Source organism: Ambystoma mexicanum, chromosome 7q (assembly GCF_040938575.1).
Source record: "Ambystoma mexicanum isolate Mex_15411 chromosome 7q, UKY_AmexF1_1, whole genome shotgun sequence".
In the NCBI taxonomy this organism is placed as follows: Eukaryota; Metazoa; Chordata; class Amphibia; order Caudata; family Ambystomatidae; genus Ambystoma; species Ambystoma mexicanum.
This window is the reverse complement of record NC_090941.1, coordinates 262,489,672-262,508,497: the sequence shown is the minus strand read 5'-3', so window position 1 is coordinate 262,508,497 and position 18,826 is coordinate 262,489,672.

The following is an 18,826-nucleotide window of genomic DNA, read 5'->3' as shown; positions in this document are numbered from 1 at the left end:
AATCAGTTGGTCTCTGGAGTGGGGTAGGGAAAATGAACACCTGATTACCCGCATGCGTAGTCGTTTAAATTTGTGGGATTGGCAGAGTAACTACACCCACCTCAGATGCCTGAAAAGTTATAGTTTCATCACGTTTATACTCTACACCTATATGAAACCACAGCCATACCTAAATCTTTGCCCGTCGGAACAATTGAGGCGTTTCATACTACTCTTACGCTTCAATTATTTACCAGTTTTGACAGCCCGAGGTTCAGCGATGGGCTTTGCCATAACAGCAAGATATTGTAGAATATGTGAATTTTCGACTGTGCCGGAGACGGCATGTCATGTATTAACGAAATGTAGCAGGCTGAAAACAAAGTATACGAAATATCTGAAGGAGTTCGTTCATGACATTGATCATATCGAACACTCAGATTTTTGGAATCAGTGTGTTAATTCCTTAAACCCCAAATTGCACTTAGCACTTTTCCAGGTGTGGCGTGAGGCCACCATATATTTGAATGCAAGCACAAGGGTGGCCACCTATATGCACAAAGGATCTTACCTTTAGTAAATGGCTCTATAATGCTAATATGGAAGACAATTAGCCACACTGATAGGAGTAAAAGGATAGCCCTATGTCTTGTATCAGGTCCTATTAGGATCTGATTTGTTTAACCTTCCTTGTCTTGATCGTTTGATTTGTGATGAATCTTATCGTGTTCATAATGATTTTACATAATCTGTATATTGAATACTTTTCTACATTTTAATTGTCTAATGCAATTATGTGTAAAGTTTTTTACATTTTGTACAAAACTGTATCACATTAATAAATAATAATAATATTTCATTTGAATTTTTCATTTTCATTTGATATTTTCTTTTTCATTTTTTTCATTTTAATTAGTATTTTATATTTTCATTTTTAATTTGATTTATTTTGTTTTACTTTTCATTTTATTTTAATTTTTCATTTCATTATTTTAATTTACTTTTCCTTCTTTGTTGTTAACTATTTTATTTCCGATTGTACATTCATGTTGCTTTGTGTGGCTCCCGTAGGCATCCACTGTGTGTTCCAGCTGGGCACATGCAGGCTTGTCCTGTATTTGATTTTGAAACTTGGGTTCCTGACACATATGCCACTCCTGCTTCCCCTTTCCATGGGCTCGCAAGATTGTGACCAAGTGACAGTAACTTACACAGAGGCATTGGGCTTCCATAAGTTGAGTGGGCAGTCTGTAGTCCAAACAGTGTATATACCCCTAGTGGGGATTGGTGATGATTTCTCCACTGCATGGTTGATTGTTATATTGTATTCCATTATTCATATTTCCATGTAGCGTCTTTATGTCTTAACTAGCATGTCTCCATTGCAGATGCATTTCATGTTGTATGCAGTACACTGCCACATTTACCTACCAGCAACACACTGGAGATGGAAGGGGTCGATGTGCTGCCTTTGTCAGGTTGTGACACTTGCACTATTTTCATTTTTTACTGTCATGCGTTGCCACTGTTGTGTCCTGTATTAATGTTTTGTCTTGCTGGTATTTGTTCATGTATGCTGTTTCTTTTTCATTGGTGAGAGATAATTGTCTCTGGCCTGTTTCCATTTGGGACGGTGCACTTTGTGACACTTGTGTCATGTGTTGTGCATTCATTTGGTTGCTTTGACATTGCATGCCATGCCATGGTGTGTTGGGTAGCTGAGATGGGGTTAGGGAGGGGTTGGGTGACATGCCACTATTTGGGTGTACTATTTTGCAAGGGGGTAGTTCTTCATGCTGCATGAATGTGTGCCTTTACTGACAAAGCTTTGGGTTAGTTTAAGTAGCTAGGGATGCACACAATGTAGTACTTCCATGAAAACAATCTCAGGGTGGTATGGTTGTGACAGTTGACTGTCCCTTTTGTCATCATCATCAATTGTCAGCTGGTATGTGCCAGGCCTGTGTGCACTCCGCAGGGGTTGGATTTTAGGTGAAGAAATTTGCCACTAGCTGGGTACGGGCTGCCTCACCACGTGCCCTTTCCCCTCCCATGCAAAGCGGCCGTGCATGTGGTTGGGGATGTGGGGCACCACCATGTCCACCGGCATGCCCCGCCGGGTTGCAACATTGTGCAGGACACATGCTGCCACTATGATGCTGCACACTACTTGGGGCACATATAGCAGCTGTCCACTAGAGTGGTCAAGGGAGCGTAAACGTGACTTGAGCACTCCGAATGTGCGCTCCACTATGCCCTGGGTTGCAATATGGGCTGTGTTGTATCTTACGTGTGGTGGTGTGGTGGGGTTCCTTATTGGCGTCATCATGTAGGTGCTCAGAGGGTAGGCGCTGTCCCCTGGGGAGGTGATAATGGTTGTCATTAGTTGGGTTTTCCCATTTCTCAGTGTCTGACATGCATGCATGTGCAGAGGCATGTGTACTCACCAATGAGCCATGTGTTACCATTCCTCCCAGCTTCCACGTCCCGGTTTAGGGGTGACATTCTGAATATAAAACTATCATGGCTGAACCCCAGATAGTTGGCATATACTGAGGTGATGATTCCCTTGGCATCACATACAACCTGCACCTAGATGGAATGCCAGTGATTGCGGTTTCGATAGATGTGATCAGTGGCTCTGGGAGGACATAAAGCCACATGGGTGCAATCAATGGCACCTAGCACTTTGGGGAAGTGTGCCACCCCATAAAAGTCCTGGACCATGGCCTGCCTTTCTGCAGGTGTTCTGGGCATGTATATGTGCCTGCGGACTGAGAGGTGTGCAGTCATGATCGCCAACACCTGATCTAGGCAGCGTGACTGCGTGGCCTGTGAGACGCCCCCAACATGGCACTTGTCTGCTGAAATGTCCTAGAGGCCAAGATATACAGTACATTGAGCACCTTTTCCATGGGACTCAGTGCTTGGGAGCACAGGGTGGGTGATGTGAGGTCATCCTCCCACCCAGCAACTAGTTCTAGGATGATTTGGAGTGGAAACCTGTACCTCCCATACACCTGGTCATCAGGCATCCCAAAAAGGCTGGTCCTGGGTAAAGAAATGCGGGGCCTGACTATCCTCCTCCTCCTACGATGTCCCACGACCACTGCTGCGAAGAACGGTATATTCATCGTAGCGTACGAGCTTGTTTGTTGTTTGCGTGCTTTTTTATGCTGCGCGGGGCCCCTTACGTCTGCTTCCTGCTGGTGTACGTGTTTCTGGATTAGCGCATCTTTTGTGGCGCACGTGTTTCCCCTGTCCGATTCCATGAATACGTGTTGTTAGCACGCGTGTGGGCATTGCAAGGATTTAGCAGCGGTACTTCCCCCGTAACGCCCACATTTTCACATGTTGTTACCCATTCCGCGTGTTCCGCCCCCTTTTCAGGTGTGTGCACTGCCCTGTGTGCGCCTTCACTGGCTGTCTCGCACAAAGCCTTCGGGATGTCGCAATGACGAATGCGCCACACGTGGATTCAGCGCACATCTCAGGAAAGCCATACGCAGCGCATTCCATTAATCCATTAATCGACAAACGGCTGCGTGCACGGCTTTTGCACACATGCACTGCGATTTTCACGCTTGCACTCCCCTTTTCAGCGCACATTAATTCCATGAATTACCCTGCTAATGTCTAATGGGAGTGCATTCCAGGATAGAGCTGCTTTAACCGGAAAGCTGGAGCCACCAGCTGTGGTTCATTTGAATCTAGGAATCTCTAGAAGGTGGGCATTGGCAGATCTAATTGGGTGTGTTGAGGTTTTCCTATTTATTCTTTCTGAGAGATATGGTGGTGATATGTTGTTCAGGCACTTGGACGTAAGTGAAGCTGTTTTAAGAAGAATCCTGTTGTTTATTTTTAACCAATGGACATCTCTTCTGAATTTGGAGATGTGCTCTCTGTTGGGGATATTCAGGGCTGCTCTTAAGGCATTGTTTTACAACCTTTGGATTTTGTCAATAATGTATTTGTTAGCGCCTACATACAAAGAATTACAATAGTCCAGTCTGGACATTATAAGTGCGTTAGCCAAAATGATGCAGCTGGTTTTGGAGAGAAATGGTCTGCAAGCTCGGATGAGTTTGCAGGTGTAAGCAGTTGAGGATGCTAGTGAGTTAACTTGTTTCTTAAGGGTTAATGTGGAATCAAAGTAGAAGCCTAAAGTTTTAACTGCGGGCATCACCTTGGTAGAGTTACTGTCAATATTGAAAGAGGCATCACTGGGGCTGAGTTTTTTTAGGTACGCCTATGGTGCGTGCACAGGCCTTTGATTCTGTTGTGCAGCCGGAAATCCTTAGCACTGCAGTCCTAGCTATAGCACTTTTTCGTTGCTTTTCCCATTCCAGATTTAAAATGTCATGATCAGCGCAGTCAGGTGTGGCTATGAAAAACAGCATCAACCACCTAGCAAAAGAATCCTGATAGACATAAATACGTTGATTAGCAATTAAAGTGTCAGGAAAACTACAACTCAACAGCTCCTTATTTAGGGGAGGAACTTTGTTTTTGAATCAGCCAGCTTCTTAGTCACATGCTGTATTTTTAATTCACACCATCAATTCTCGTATACTGGCTTGTTTCATTAATAATGACTGTGTGACCAGTGGTACAAATGCACTTAAAAAGCATTGGCACTGTGGCCTCGACTGGGGATGGAGTAGGTGAGCACAGGCAGTAGGTGGAACCACAAAAAGAGCTGGCTCTCCATGTATTGTTTACTGATATATATGGCCTCTGCTTGCTTATCTTAACTGTGCTGGAACCCATTATTAACACCAGGACTCGCAGTGGTATCAGGGTCAGAGAGTTTAGTAGGATGACGGTCACATTCAGGTGTGTTTGAAACCTTAACTCCAGGGGCAGTGGGCCCGCAAACTAACACTATCTTCAGTTGGTAAATTCAGCATTTCTTCGATGCAAGATTGTGCATTCCTGCCTGCCAGCTATGAAGACCTACATAATCTTGAAAAAGGGGGTGCCAATGTAATGAAATATGCATATTTCACCTCAGTATGCTACTTTCTGGCAACATGTTGTTTGTTGACGATTTCCCCCACTTACATTTTTAGGACTTGACCCTTGGTTAGGCCACTTATTGAGGGGATTGCATCATTCATTACTCTGCCTTCAAAGTCACCAGGGTTCTCACTGGACAAAATGCCTACAGAAGGACCATCAAATAGGGCTAAACATGTAGGAGGGAACATAGAGAGTGGGAGTGCTAAGGCTTTTTCAAACCATTCAACCACCTTCTTTTGCGCTGCAGAATGCATCATTCTATTGCTGCACAAATCATACATTACACAATCTAGCTTAGTTGCTTTCTGGAGCTCTGACTGCACTATAAGGAGAGGTACATTTCCACAGGTCCTCCACCAGAGTTAATTGTTCGCAATCTCCACTTCCAGCCTCAGCCTACAGCATACTTCAGATTGCGCTGCTGCCACGTTCCCTCACTTCTCTGCTATTTATAAAACTATCAAATCATCAAACCTCAGATAAATTACATTTTCAATGCATAATGGATGCCAAATATACCATCTGAGACAATGCTAAATGACCCAAAGTACACATTTACAGGGTTTCATGGTGTATTAAACAAGGGTGTGGGAGCCCCTCTACTGAGAACAACCATTGGTCAAATACCCTGTTCTATGGAATGTCTCCTACTCATGAGGGTCTACAACCACTGTTCAGCTCACTACACCTTTCACAGAGGCTCCCAGACGTTTCCATAAATGGACTAATGTCTGGCAGAGGGACTCCCAGGACGCCCCTTGTTAATTTGCATATTTAAGTAACTTTGGGTCTCACCCTAAGTTACAAGGGGAATCCAGATGTGGACCCCTTGCTCACTATTCTTAGAGAGGCACAGATCCACCCTACTGATGAGGTCCAACCAGACCGAAACACGTGTCTGGGGTTTCTGTTGGTAGTCTTGTTCAGAGGAGCATTGCCTAGCATTTCGGTGCTGGACTGCCCCATGGCAGGACAAAGACTGATATGTTTGGGATATTTCTTCTCTGTGAAAGATAGTGAGCTAAAGACTCTGGGTAAGTCTCTTGTAACCAGGACTAATGTCTGGCAGAGGGACTCCCATGACCCCCCTTGTTAACTTCCACTACCCCTGGCATTTTGGTGAAATGACGTCCATGTGAGCCCTCCTACCCCAGCCCATCTCAACAACGCCACTTTGTGACTACAACCCAACTGTTTTCCGAAAACCCTTCTTGCTGCATCTTTGCTTGCCCATTTCACAATGGGTTGACCGTATTTCCAAATCTAGGGCAACTCACACTGCTCCGTGGTACATCTTAAAAAGAAAAAAGACAACCTCCTCTCTTATCAACCCTTCACTCCCATTCCCCAGCCCTTTGTGTCCTAAGAACCTCCTTTTCCCAGATTTCTGATGTACACTTTGAACGTTGCCGATTTCCAGTGACCCAGGCTCTTCACTTTCTCTTCAGACAGGCCCAGCCTGCTCCCTTCAGACACTGCTCCCATCCTGAAAGTATGAGTCCCGACAAGCTCTATTTTCTCACCCACTGCCAACAGGACCTTCCTCATCAACCCCAAAACCTGTTCAGCCATCACCCCTATTCGGTTTTCTAAAATGGACTGAGGGGGCAGGTATCTTGGACCAATTTCAATGTGGTTTTAGGGCTGGCTACTCCACTTCACATAATTTATTTATTATGAATACTCTAAGTAATAAGGCCCTGGTACACGCCAATCCTCCACTATATGCACTTTATGTAGATTTTAGGGCCGCCTTTGATTTAGTTAATCATTCCCTTTTATGGGAAAAACTGAGGAATTTGGGCTGCCCCGCGCCTTTGTTATATTACCTTGAACTATTACATACTAACAACACTGTACAAGTTAGGTTGGATAATCAGGGTGCGGTGACTAAACCCATCTCTCTGATGCGAGGGGTAAAACAGGGATGTATGACGGCCCCCATCTTATATAACTTATTTGTGTCTGACGTGCCTAAATGCTTTCTGGGGATTAACAACTGTCCCCCTAAAATAGGTTCCTACCATTGTCCCATACTGGCTTATGCGGATGACCTGGTGATACTAGACCACACTTTTAGCGGAATACTTAGGTCAACAAACCAGCTATGGCGATATGCAGAATCCAATGAACTTATCATTAACCACAGCAAAATCAAATTAGTATTATATACAGCAGGAAGGGTTGCAAGGCCTCGTATGATGGTGGGCCCAATTGAAATTGAATACGCTTTTTCATATAAGTATCTAGGTGTAGAGTTTGACAATAAAGGAAATTACCACATGTGTATTCAGGAACATAGAACAAAAGCCGCCCAACTCAGAGCACTAATATATAAATTTACGTGCGAGCAGTATGGCTTTTCTATTTGGGCTGCACGCCAACTATATTTGCAATGCCTGGCCCCTATGGTTACATATGGGTTAGAGTCCTTGATTAACATGAACCTAGGATGGCTACAACTCGTGGAGGGGAAGTTCTGGAGAAAAGTTCTCGGTCTTCCCCAATGTATCCCTATGGTGATGATTAGGCTAGAGTTAGGTATTCTTTCCCTCAAGGCTATGGTTCTGAGGAAAAGGATGGAATTCTACATTAGGTTTAACAACAAACCTACAAATAAGCTCCTCATGACCATCAAAGAGACACTATTGCAGGCAGACAGGTAAAACTAGAAACCCAGACCAACATTCTGATTGAAGAAATCAGTTGGTCTCTGGAGTGGGGTAGGGAAAATGAACACCTGATTACCCGCATGCGTAGTCGTTTAAATTTGTGGGATTGGCAGAGTAACTACACCCACCTCAGATGCCTGAAAAGTTATAGTTTCATCACGTTTATACTCTACACCTATATGAAACCACAGCCATACCTAAATCTTTGCCCGTCGGAACAATTGAGGCGTTTCATACTACTCTTACGCTTCAATTATTTACCAGTTTTGACAGCCCGAGGTTCAGCGATGGGCTTTGCCATAACAGCAAGATATTGTAGAATATGTGAATTTTCGACTGTGCCGGAGACGGCATGTCATGTATTAACGAAATGTAGCAGGCTGAAAACAAAGTATACGAAATATCTGAAGGAGTTCTTTCATGACATTGATCATATCGAACACTCAGATTTTTGGAATCAGTGTGTTAATTCCTTAAACCCCAAATTGCACTTAGCACTTTTCCAGGTGTGGCGTGAGGCCACCATATATTTGAATGCAAGCACAAGGGTGGCCACCTATATGCACAAAGGATCTTACCTTTAGTAAATGGCTCTATAATGCTAATATGGAAGACAATTAGCCACACTGATAGGAGTAAAAGGATAGCCCTATGTCTTGTATCAGGTCCTATTAGGATCTGATTTGTTTAACCTTCCTTGTCTTGATCGTTTGATTTGTGATGAATCTTATCGTGTTCATAATGATTTTACATAATCTGTATATTGAATACTTTTCTACATTTTAATTGTCTAATGCAATTATGTGTAAAGTTTTTTACATTTTGTACAAAACTGTATCACATTAATAAATAATAATAATATTTCATTTGAATTTTTCATTTTCATTTGATATTTTCTTTTTCATTTTTTTCATTTTAATTAGTATTTTATATTTTCATTTTTAATTTGATTTATTTTGTTTTACTTTTCATTTTATTTTAATTTTTCATTTCATTATTTTAATTTACTTTTCCTTCTTTGTTGTTAACTATTTTATTTCCGATTGTACATTCATGTTGCTTTGTGTGGCTCCCGTAGGCATCCACTGTGTGTTCCAGCTGGGCACATGCAGGCTTGTCCTGTATTTGATTTTGAAACTTGGGTTCCTGACACATATGCCACTCCTGCTTCCCCTTTCCATGGGCTCGCAAGATTGTGACCAAGTGACAGTAACTTACACAGAGGCATTGGGCTTCCATAAGTTGAGTGGGCAGTCTGTAGTCCAAACAGTGTATATACCCCTAGTGGGGATTGGTGATGATTTCTCCACTGCATGGTTGATTGTTATATTGTATTCCATTATTCATATTTCCATGTAGCGTCTTTATGTCTTAACTAGCATGTCTCCATTGCAGATGCATTTCATGTTGTATGCAGTACACTGCCACATTTACCTACCAGCAACACACTGGAGATGGAAGGGGTCGATGTGCTGCCTTTGTCAGGTTGTGACACTTGCACTATTTTCATTTTTTACTGTCATGCGTTGCCACTGTTGTGTCCTGTATTAATGTTTTGTCTTGCTGGTATTTGTTCATGTATGCTGTTTCTTTTTCATTGGTGAGAGATAATTGTCTCTGGCCTGTTTCCATTTGGGACGGTGCACTTTGTGACACTTGTGTCATGTGTTGTGCATTCATTTGGTTGCTTTGACATTGCATGCCATGCCATGGTGTGTTGGGTAGCTGAGATGGGGTTAGGGAGGGGTTGGGTGACATGCCACTATTTGGGTGTACTATTTTGCAAGGGGGTAGTTCTTCATGCTGCATGAATGTGTGCCTTTTACTGACAAAGCTTTGGGTTAGTTTAAGTAGCTAGGGATGCACACAATGTAGTACTTCCATGAAAACAATCTCAGGGTGGTATGGTTGTGACAGTTGACTGTCCCTTTTGTCATCATCATCAATTGTCAGCTGGTATGTGCCAGGCCTGTGTGCACTCCGCAGGGGTTGGATTTTAGGTGAAGAAATTTGCCACTAGCTGGGTACGGGCTGCCTCACCACGTGCCCTTTCCCCTCCCACGCAAAGCGGCCGTGCATGTGGTTGGGGATGTGGGGCACCACCATGTCCACCGGCATGCCCCGCCGGGTTGCAACATTGTGCAGGACACATGCTGCCACTATGATGCTGCACACTACTTGGGGCGCATATAGCAGCTGTCCACTAGAGTGGTCAAGGGAGCGTAAACGTGACTTGAGCACTCCGAATGTGCGCTCCACTTTGCCCTGGGTTGCAATATGGGCTGTGTTGTATCTTACGTGTGGTGGTGTGGTGGGGTTCCTTATTGGCGTCATCATGTAGGTGCTCAGAGGGTAGGCGCTGTCCCCTGGGGAGGTGATAATGGTTGTCATTAGTTGGGTTTTCCCATTTCTCAGTGTCTGACATGCATGCATGTGCAGAGGCATGTGTACTCACCAATGAGCCATGTGTTACCATTCCTCCCAGCTTCCACGTCCCGGTTTAGGGGTGACATTCTGAATATAAAACTATCATGGCTGAACCCCAGATAGTTGGCATATACTGAGGTGATGATTCCCTTGGCATCACATACAACCTGCACCTAGATGGAATGCCAGTGATTGCGGTTTCGATAGATGTGATCAGTGGCTCTGGGAGGACATAAAGCCACATGGGTGCAATCAATGGCACCTAGCACTTTGGGGAAGTGTGCCACCCCATAAAAGTCCTGGACCATGGCCTGCCTTTCTGCAGGTGTTCTGGGCATGTATATGTGCCTGCGGACTGAGAGGTGTGCAGTCATGATCGCCAACACCTGATCTAGGCAGCGTGACTGCGTGGCCTGTGAGACGCCCCCAACATGGCACTTGTCTGCTGAAATGTCCTAGAGGCCAAGATATACAGTACATTGAGCACCTTTTCCATGGGACTCAGTGCTTGGGAGCACAGGGTGGGTGATGTGAGGTCATCCTCCCACCCAGCAACTAGTTCTAGGATGATTTGGAGTGGAAACCTGTACCCCCCATACACCTGGTCATCAGGCATCCCAAAAAGGCTGGTCCTGGGTAAAGAAATGCGGGGCCTGACTATCCTCCTCCTCCTACGATGTCCCACGACCACTGCTGCGAAGAACGGTATATTCATCGTAGCGTACGAGCTTGTTTGTTGTTTGCGTGCTTTTTTATGCTGCGCGGGGCCCCTTACGTCTGCTTCCTGCTGGTGTACGTGTTTCTGGATTAGCGCATCTTTTGTGGCGCACGTGTTTCCCCTGTCCGATTCCATGAATACGTGTTGTTAGCACGCGTGTGGGCATTGCAAGGATTTAGCAGTGGTACTTCCCCCGTAACGCCCACATTTTCACATGTTGTTACCCATTCCGCGTGTTCCGCCCCCTTTTCAGGTGTGTGCACTGCCCTGTGTGCGCCTTCACTGGCTGTCTCGCACAAAGCCTTCGGGATGTCGCAATGACGAATGCGCCACACGTGGATTCAGCGCACATCTCAGGAAAGCCATACGCAGCGCATTCCATTAATCCATTAATCGACAAACGGCTGCGTGCACGGCTTTTGCACACATGCACTGCGATTTTCACGCTTGCACTCCCCTTTTCAGCGCACATTAATTCCATGAATTACCCTGCTAATGTCTAATGGGAGTGCATTCCAGGATAGAGCTGCTTTAACCGGAAAGCTGGAGCCACCAGCTGTGGTTCATTTGAATCTAGGAATCTCTAGAAGGTGGGCATTGGCAGATCTAATTGGGTGTGTTGAGGTTTTCCTATTTATTCTTTCTGAGAGATATGGTGGTGATATGTTGTTCAGGCACTTGGACGTAAGTGAAGCTGTTTTAAGAAGAATCCTGTTGTTTATTTTTAACCAATGGACATCTCTTCTGAATTTGGAGATGTGCTCTCTGTTGGGGATATTCAGGGCTGCTCTTAAGGCATTGTTTTACAACCTTTGGATTTTGTCAATAATGTATTTGTTAGCGCCTACATACAAAGAATTACAATAGTCCAGTCTGGACATTATAAGTGCGTTAGCCAAAATGATGCAGCTGGTTTTGGAGAGAAATGGTCTGCAAGCTCGGATGAGTTTGCAGGTGTAAGCAGTTGAGGATGCTAGTGAGTTAACTTGTTTCTTAAGGGTTAATGTGGAATCAAAGTAGAAGCCTAAAGTTTTAACTGCGGGCATCACCTTGGTAGAGTTACTGTCAATATTGAAAGAGGCATCACTGGGGCTGAGTTTTTTTAGGTACGCCTATGGTGCGTGCACAGGCCTTTGATTCTGTTGTGCAGCCGGAAATCCTTAGCACTGCAGTCCTAGCTATAGCACTTTTTCGTTGCTTTTCCCATTCCAGATTTAAAATGTCATGATCAGCGCAGTCAGGTGTGGCTATGAAAAACAGCATCAACCACCTAGCAAAAGAATCCTGATAGACATAAATACGTTGATTAGCAATTAAAGTGTCAGGAAAACTACAACTCAACAGCTCCTTATTTAGGGGAGGAACTTTGTTTTTGAATCAGCCAGCTTCTTAGTCACATGCTGTATTTTTAATTCACACCGTCAATTCTCGTATACTGGCTTGTTTCATTAATAATGACTGTGTGACCAGTGGTACAAATGCACTTAAAAAGCATTGGCACTGTGGCCTCGACTGGGGATGGAGTAGGTGAGCACAGGCAGTAGGTGGAACCACAAAAAGAGCTGGCTCTCCATGTATTGTTTACTGATATATATGGCCTCTGCTTGCTTATCTTAACTGTGCTGGAACCCATTATTAACACCAGGACTCGCAGTGGTATCAGGGTCAGAGAGTTTAGTAGGATGACGGTCACATTCAGGTGTGTTTGAAACCTTAACTCCAGGGGCAGTGGGCCCGCAAACTAACACTATCTTCAGTTGGTAAATTCAGCATTTCTTCGATGCAAGATTGTGCATTCCTGCCTGCCAGCTATGAAGACCTACATAATCTTGAAAAAGGGGGTGCCAATGTAATGAAATATGCATATTTCACCTCAGTATGCTACTTTCTGGCAACATGTTGTTTGTTGACGATTTCCCCCACTTACATTTTTAGGACTTGACCCTTGGTTAGGCCACTTATTGAGGGGATTGCATCATTCATTACTCTGCCTTCAAAGTCACCAGGGTTCTCACTGGACAAAATGCCTACAGAAGGACCATCAAATAGGGCTAAACATGTAGGAGGGAACATAGAGAGTGGGAGTGCTAAGGCTTTTTCAAACCATTCAACCACCTTCTTTTGCGCTGCAGAATGCATCATTCTATTGCTGCACAAATCATACATTACACAATCTAGCTTAGTTGCTTTCTGGAGCTCTGACTGCACTATAAGGAGAGGTACATTTCCACAGGTCCTCCACCAGAGTTAATTGTTCGCAATCTCCACTTCCAGCCTCAGCCTACAGCATACTTCAGATTGCGCTGCTGCCACGTTCCCTCACTTCTCTGCTATTTATAAAACTATCAAATCATCAAACCTCAGATAAATTACATTTTCAATGCATAATGGATGCCAAATATACCATCTGAGACAATGCTAAATGACCCAAAGTACACATTTACAGGGTTTCATGGTGTATTAAACAAGGGTGTGGGAGCCCCTCTACTGAGAACAACCATTGGTCAAATACCCTGTTCTATGGAATGTCTCCTACTCATGAGGGTCTACAACCACTGTTCAGCTCACTACACCTTTCACAGAGGCTCCCAGACGTTTCCATAAATGGACTAATGTCTGGCAGAGGGACTCCCAGGACGCCCCTTGTTAATTTGCATATTTAAGTAACTTTGGGTCTCACCCTAAGTTACAAGGGGAATCCAGATGTGGACCCCTTGCTCACTATTCTTAGAGAGGCACAGATCCACCCTACTGATGAGGTCCAACCAGACCGAAACACGTGTCTGGGGTTTCTGTTGGTAGTCTTGTTCAGAGGAGCATTGCCTAGCATTTCGGTGCTGGACTGCCCCATGGCAGGACAAAGACTGATATGTTTGGGATATTTCTTCTCTGTGAAAGATAGTGAGCTAAAGACTCTGGGTAAGTCTCTTGTAACCAGGACTAATGTCTGGCAGAGGGACTCCCATGACCCCCCTTGTTAACTTCCACTACCCCTGGCATTTTGGTGAAATGACGTCCATGTGAGCCCTCCTACCCCAGCCCATCTCAACAACGCCACTTTGTGACTACAACCCAACTGTTTTCCGAAAACCCTTCTTGCTGCATCTTTGCTTGCCCATTTCACAATGGGTTGACCGTATTTCCAAATCTAGGGCAACTCACACTGCTCCGTGGTACATCTTAAAAAGAAAAAAGACAACCTCCTCTCTTATCAACCCTTCACTCCCATTCCCCAGCCCTTTGTGTCCTAAGAACCTCCTTTTCCCAGATTTCTGATGTACACTTTGAACGTTGCCGATTTCCAGTGACCCAGGCTCTTCACTTTCTCTTCAGACAGGCCCAGCCTGCTCCCTTCAGACACTGCTCCCATCCTGAAAGTATGAGTCCGGACAAGCTCTATTTTCTCACCCACTGCCAACAGGACCTTCCTCATCAACCCCAAAACCTGTTCAGCCATCACCCCTATTCGGTTTTCATGCTGAAAAAATCAAACCTTCTCTTCCTCAACATCTCTCCCTCCACAGCACTCCTGCCTTCACCTGGCACAGCTCCCTCCTACCTCTATCCAGATGCACCCAAAACATCGACCCAACTGATCCGCCTTTGATTGACACATTTCTATAACAATGCTGTCCAGTGACAGAAAGACGTCCTTCCAAAACAGACCTCCTTCCCCTGTCCCTTCAGTACCAGCTCTGATACCCTAAATGCCCCCCAAAACAGCCAAATAAAACATGTTGAAAACATGTCTCTTCCCCATGGCGACCCACACATGCCCTCCAAAACTTAGGACAACTTCTTTAACAGTGCTGCTGACACTGGCCTCCTGCTGTCCTTCACCTTCCCTTTTCCCTTGCCCATATTTCCAACATCCTACTTGCCATCTGCCCCGGCTAGGCTGAAAACCCTAAAACCACTTCCCATAAAAAGTAATGCCCATCAACTTCCCCGCTATCGTTGCCCTGGACCAGCCAATGCCCAGACAGCTCAATGAACTCAATCACATCCTCCCTTCTTCTCTCCTCCGCATACTCCACCCCCTTCCAAAAGTGTGCTCCCCGTTTAAAAAAAATGAAACTACCCTCTCCTGTATGCTGCCTGTGACGCTGGGCTGTGAACCCTCTACCAAATGTAGAACTCTCAATATCCTAGCCACCACATCTCATCTGGGAACCGGTGCCCCTCCTCCTCGCTTCCAGTGCCAGCCCACGGAATCTCTGCTATTGAATACGAGATAATGCATCAGCGATGCCGTTATCCTTCCCTGGCACGTGGGTTACCCTAAACACCACATTCCACTTCAGGCACCACAGCACAAATTCCCTCAATAGCCTGCCCACCTTCTGGCCCCTGGCTGACTGCTTGTTCACAATGTTGACTACTGCCTCGTTATCCACGTTGAAATTCACCTTGTTATTCTGCAACTCTCTTTCCCACAAATCCAATGCCACTAACCACGGGAAAAACTCAAAGAAAGCCACGCTTCTCCCCCCTCTCCTACATTGCTCAGGCCAACTCTCCATGCACCATCTACGCACCCGCCGCAGCAGAAAAAACGTGCACTTCCCATGCCACTGGGTCCCCTTGCAGCCACATAGACACACCATTAAATTCCTCCAGTAATCTCAGCCATACCCTACAATCCTCTCTGACTGCCCCTAAAACCATCACCCTGGGATGTGGATACCTTGCCCCATCATAGAACAGGCCTTATTTCTCCAAAAAGTGCGACCCGAGCAACAACCTGACACGCACAATTGGGATGCACTACCAGTCTCTGCATGTCCACCACCGTCATTTTACGTGGCGCTATCGCCCTCTCCAGCAACTGTACCAGCTTGCTCACCTTGTCGTCCATCAAGCATGAGGTCATGGCCACTGAATCCAGCTCAATTCCTAGAAAACCTCAGAACCATCGCCGGCCCCTCAGTCTTATCCTCTGCCAATGGCACTCCCAACTCGCACATCAACAAATGAAAAACCTCCAGCATCCACTGGCACTCATGCTCTTTACAGGTTGCATGTCTTAATAACGAATGAATTAGCAATGAATGAAAATATAAAGAAACAAAAATAACAACAAAAAATTATGCTTTTTTGTTTGTTGGGAGATCGCCCTCAAACCCCTGTTTCCCCTGGCTAAAAACCCTCCCCAAAAGCATGCCCACAAGATTTAACACTTTACCCCATCCCACATACATTTTTGTTATTGTTTTTTGTTATATTTTTTTTCTTATGAATTACATTTGTTATGTTTTTCTGTTAGAAAGACTGCATACCCTCTTTGCCTGCCTCACTGATGAACAAGAAATCACTCACATAATGCAAAACTCCCCCAAAACCAGAACTGTAAGTACAAACCCACTGAAGAAAATATCTAAAACCCTCAAACAATGCACATAACGGCATTGCTTTGTCCATATATATTTGACCCTCAAACTGCATCCAAAGCAACCAAAAATAATCCTATGGATGCACCAGCAGCAAAGGAAAGGCCGATTTGTTGTCACACTTGGTCATAAAAGCAGCATACCCTTCCTTCCTCACTTAACTCACTGCCTGATCCACACTTGAACAGGACACGCCACAATCCTGCGGAGCAATGAAATCATTCACGGACATGACCTATTGTCAGGACAAATGGTTAATCAACTTGAACTCCGTGTCTGCTTTTTTAGGCACAACCCCTAAGGGGGACACCAACAGATCACCCGGCAAATCTAGAAATGGCCCAGCCACTCTTCCCTCAGCCTCCTCTTTCCACAGCTACACCCTTACACGGATTCTCCTGTGCCTACTTCATGGTTTTACGCCCACCGGCCAACTTAAAACCAAAACCCTGGCCCCTTCCCTATCTGGATAAAAACAGAGCCATTCCTCCAACACATCAACCTTAACTGGAGTATAGGCCTTTGCCCACAACCCCCCTCCCTGCCTCACACCTCATCTCCCCTGCCGCAAAACATTGTGTGATGGGATGCCGGCCTGAGCATCTGCTGCAATTGTGTCTGAATTTGCACATTGGCCTAGAGCAACCCTCTTTATTAAAGGCCCAGCATGCTGCTGATGGCTGTCCCCTTCCTGCTTCCCCTAACCCATTGGGGGCAGGGCGACCATGAAAGGCCATTAAGGCACCGGTAACATGCTTGCTGTATGAAGGGTTTGGGCTGGCGCGTCCCTACCATTCTGCTCCCACCCCAGGTGTCCAAACTCCCCCTTTCTGTGCCCCCACCGAGCACCCAAACTTACCCACGCTGCAGACCATTCTCTGCCCTGCTCACCTGTTACTTCCTTGTTGCCACCTGGCCGCGTCATCCTGAACTCCATACCACTACTCCTCATTTATTTCCTCAGCAGGCTCCTTATGGGGGGAAAAAGCATCAGCAGAGTCTCCAGCCCATTCTCCCCACAGTCTCCCCATACCCCTGCTACCCTCAGCCCTGCACTCCCCCTCAAGCCTCTCACCATGTAATCCCCTTTCTCTTCCAACCCACTCCCCTCAACCTCTCTCCTCCCACAGCAACCAATCATCCTCCCCACCTTCACATTCCACAGCTATATACCATTCATGCTGTGTATTACTGCTCGGAACAGGTATATCCTCCTCGGGCCAGCATGGGGTGTCCACCCCGATGCTCCGATGTAGTCCTCTTGGCAGGCTCGCACCAACCACTTACCTGCTCATCTTCTCTTCTCGGGAGAGGCATTCCCTCCTCTGCCCTGTGGTCAGTCGTGCTCAACACTGTACCACATCCTCTAGGCTGCCCTGGTCTTGCCACCGGAGGGACCACTCTAAAGCCCTCTCTTTCTTCATCCTCTGCTGCCATGGGTGTCGTGCTGCACCCTCTGTGCTCAAAACCGCTGTGCGGGGAGGTCATCGCATACCTTCCCCTGTCACTGCTATCTACTGGGGAGATTGTCCTCCTCCTCCTCCCAATTGCAGTCTTCTGCAGGCATTCCCCACCTCGCCCCCTCTGTAGCGTTGTCCCCCCTCGGTCTGTCCCTTCCCTTCTATCCTTGCTGATGCATCCATCGCCCAATCCAACCTACAACCCCTTTTCCCTTCTACCCCCTCCCGTACCCGCTGCATCAGACCCACCACCCACAGCTCTCCTGCCGCTTGCCGCCCTCTTAGGTATATCTCCCCTGTTCCTCCTGCCCTTTTATCCCATAACTCTCCCCTCCCCACTGACGAGATTAAGCCTCCACCGGTGCGAGGGCCCCGCCCGAAGCCGCCCTGCACTGTGGCATCCCACCAATAGGCCCCCTCTCCCCAGTAACTTCTATTAACGCCCCTTCTAGCTGGGCTTCAGATGCTCTGCTGATAATGCTCAGAAACTCTCGCAATGCCTTAGCATACACCAGACACCTCAACATAATTCCCTTACTTAATTCCTCCCCCAGTCAAGTATCCAACTAAACTCACTGTGGTGACCCCCACCCTACGATCCGGCCCCAACCACAGGCCACCTATCCTGATGGGTGCTACGTTTATTTACCTCTACTTAAAACAATATATTTACTATTTAATTTTGCCCCCCCAAGCACCCTCAACAACTGCTGCCAAATGACACTAAAATGCCTGCCACCCTACACATGGGATGGGAGGGTCACATGGGGCTTGTCTGCACCTTTCCCTTTATTTTCTTTTTCTTTTTTAAACTGTGTTTGTTTATCTATTAATCTTTGTTATTCTCCTATGTCAGAAATTGTCTTTTTAAAAAAAAATATCCCCTGGCCCCCACCATGGCCCCTGCAGCTCCCTCGCTGGCAGCACCTTGCTCGAAGCCGGGCTGGCCAAACACCACACTGCCACCTGGTGGCCAAACTGTGCACCAGAAGACTCCACTCCGGTATGTGGCTGCCAGCATGATCCCTAGTACTCACTGCGCACCACCAGACAGCTTACACACACCAACAGACAACTCACAGGGGCTCTCCTCACTTGTGTGCTACTCAGGACCTCCCCTTACTGTCTGGACGAGGGATGACCCGGCGAGCACGGATA